The sequence below is a fragment of the Macrobrachium rosenbergii genome, chromosome 25, assembly GCF_040412425.1.
Source record: "Macrobrachium rosenbergii isolate ZJJX-2024 chromosome 25, ASM4041242v1, whole genome shotgun sequence".
NCBI classification, from domain to species: domain Eukaryota; kingdom Metazoa; phylum Arthropoda; class Malacostraca; order Decapoda; family Palaemonidae; genus Macrobrachium; species Macrobrachium rosenbergii.
In genome coordinates this window covers 4,733,376-4,736,455 of record NC_089765.1, presented here as the reverse complement: position 1 = coordinate 4,736,455, position 3,080 = coordinate 4,733,376, and the positions used below count along the sequence as shown (strand labels likewise).

The window sequence follows — 3,080 nt, the reverse complement described above, 5'->3', positions numbered from 1 at the left end:
GCAATGAATAACATTTAGCATAAAGTACTTATAAATTACTTACACCTCGGTGAAAATTCAGCTAAACTGCACACAAACAGAACAAAATGTGACTTTAGTGCTTCACCACACATGGTACTCAGGATTTCAAAAACAATATATTCAACACATGAGCACATTTCACACAATTTTTACCATTAGCTGCCTTTGCCAAAGGACAGGTCACTAGTGCTCAACAACATACAAATACACAATGGCAGTGGTTTGGTTTTGTCTTCAAGTCTTTTATCTTACACCTATGTAAGAAATGTATGAGGCATATTCATTCTAAAAAATGGAAAGGGAGAGCTACTTCACAGTCTGCTATTATAAAATTGCACCTTCATATTGTAAAAGATGACAACATGTCACGGAAACAAATCTATAAAACTTATCTGAGAACTAAACTTGAGAGAAGTCTGCTGACAGCTTCGATAATAAACTATATTTGCATATATCAAAATGCATACAATAATAATAAATTTGGCACAGCACAACAGGAATTGGAGGTGGCTGCATCATCTAGAGAGGATGAAGTTTCCAGACAGTGATTCATCATTAAAAATACTCAAGCATAAAATAGTGTCATCAATGATTAACCCTACCTCTTTGACAATCGTGAACTGAAATTTCAAACTTTGTTTACTACAATAAATAAAAATAAAACTTTTATGATGAGCCACTACAGTTGCTAAAGATGGATATCCTCCTCAAAATAAAAGTAACAAATGAAACTACACAATGACATTCCCTCAAAAATCAGGTGCAATAGTGTTGAGATGACCAAAATAATAATAGTATAGTACAAAAGCAAAAATCCTACAGCTTTAACATTCATGATAACTAAATGCAACAGGCATACATTAGAACTGCCTGCTACATCCCTGAAACAAACCTATTACATGTTGAAAATCTTCCATTTCACTTTTTGTGACCAGAGTTACCTATCATGAAATTTTGTGATTCTACCTCACAGTCCAACACAATATTAAGTACTCTTATGAAAATAATGTAATTTATTTAATTTTCACATGTTCAAGTCATGAAAAAATTATGCATACAATGTACACTTAATTCATACATGCACAAAACCTGTGTACCCCCAAAGACTATTCTAAGACCTTACATCAACTTTCCCCTAAACAAGCATGCAGGAAACCTAGAGGATTTTTTTTTATCAACTTTTTAACTTTAGTTTTTTTCTTTAGCAATTTTGTTGCATTTTTATTTTTTTTTTTTCAAACCTAACATCAACTTAAGATCTGGTTTAAGTACATTCTATACCTAATTAAAGTAAACATTTTAATCTGTCATAAAAGACTTTATGAATTCAATTAAAATGTAGATTATTTGCTCTATTACAGAACCAAAGCAAATTCCAATGTATTATGACAAACTTGATTAAAGTCAATATTGCTTCTGATGATCATTCTTGAATGTTAATTAGTACTGTATGCCCAAATAAAATTTTGTTGTTCATCACTGTATTTTCTATAAGTCAGCATCATCTGTGGAATTTGATTACCTTTCTCAAACTCTGAGGAATGTTGGTGACTATCTAATGTTCAGCTAATTCCAAAAGATGGTTTACTATTTGCACCATTTTTCCGTATTTAACAAAAAATGCACTCATGCCTAAATGAGCAACCATGGTGCCATCCTCAGAACTAGAGGCATGATAGGAGCCACTACCTTTCATTCTTGGCACTACACAACTGCCATTTCAAGCCACCTTTGGTATAGTCTATCACATGTTATCACTGAGATGCACTTGGTATAGTTTGGTAACCTCCCGTCAAATTAGCTGCTGCAGACGAGGTGGGTTGGCATTAATGTTTTAGTGGGAATGTTTCATTTTCTAAACACCTCTTAGTCATCCTACTATATCAACTATTCCCACACAACAAACATTATAACTGTAATGTAATAACCGTATAAAATGCATGTCATTTACTCTAGTTTTTCATGTATCAACAACAATGTACATGAGATCTTTTCAATAGTTAGTTAAGAGTGAGCTGTACAAGACACCATGCTCACGACTAGGCAGTCTGATATTACAGTATATAAAATTAGCGGCAAACAAACCTCGGTAGATGATGAGTAATGCTAGTAGCTCTTGTTGCACCTTTATGTATGGCTTGTTGACCATAAAAACTTAAACTATCAGCTTCATAAAAATCTACTGGTGTACAAAAGAAAAATCCCATATCCAACAATGTCTTTTTCATAACATTTATTTTTCTTATTGAACTTCTAACTCATCAGAATGTGAAGAGCTTTGTCAGCCGCTGAATGTGAAAGACTGGTGTGGGTTGGGCTATATACATGCCCTATGATCACAAATACAAAAAGGATGGAGTGGGAAGGCCAGCTGTACAAATAAGAAAACTAATAATGATAACTACAATAATAACTAATAACAATAATAATGGAATAATAATAAAAATGACAAATAATGTAATGAGCATTATAATAAAAATGTGCTTTTTATCAAAATGAGCTGACCACTTTTCCAGACTCCACACACTAACGTTTTTCATAAGCGCAATACCATTTCACCTGTAGATCAGAGTGTTTCTCCTGACTATATTATTGTTCATCATAGCAGTTATATTAAAAATCAGCTTCTTTATTTCTTCTCAATCATATGCTTTTTATTCTTTATCTTCTCACAGCAACCAGCTCGTCTTGATGTTGAGCAGGAGTATTTGATTCAGATCAAGCATGAGATAAATGATAATGGCACTTTTTTGTAACTTAAAAAATTAAATGGGGCTTCTGAAAACCATACTTTTTCAGCTTGCTCATAGGATATGGAATAATTAAGAATAAAATGAACAAACTTAAAGATAACATTCAACACTAATCCAGTAATAGACTAACATAACCAATACCAACCATCAAGAGTTAAAAAGGCCCCTTAAAAAGTCCGCCAGCCTGTTGGATGCTCTGCGTAAACCATCCATGCATCCTTCTCCCCCTTGTAGGGGGCCTCCACGGTGAGAGCACCAAGCAGGGCACCCACCATGATTCATTAGTGCCACATCTTGAGCTGGAGG

The 3,080-nt window shown here is 33.8% G+C and overlaps 1 protein-coding gene across 3 annotated transcripts in view; it reads right to left on the bottom strand.

The window, feature by feature from the left end:
* Nucleotides 1-1,239: 1,239 nt before the first annotated feature.
* LOC136852285 (AMMECR1-like protein) overlaps nucleotides 1,240-3,080 on the bottom strand; it is an 85,145-nt gene continuing 83,304 nt past the window's right edge. For all 3 annotated transcript variants that reach the window (XM_067126782.1, XM_067126784.1, XM_067126783.1), the window contains one exon: nucleotides 1,240-3,080. This exon is cut by the window's right edge and continues 522 nt beyond it. The gene's annotated coding sequence lies outside the window, so the exon portion shown is untranslated.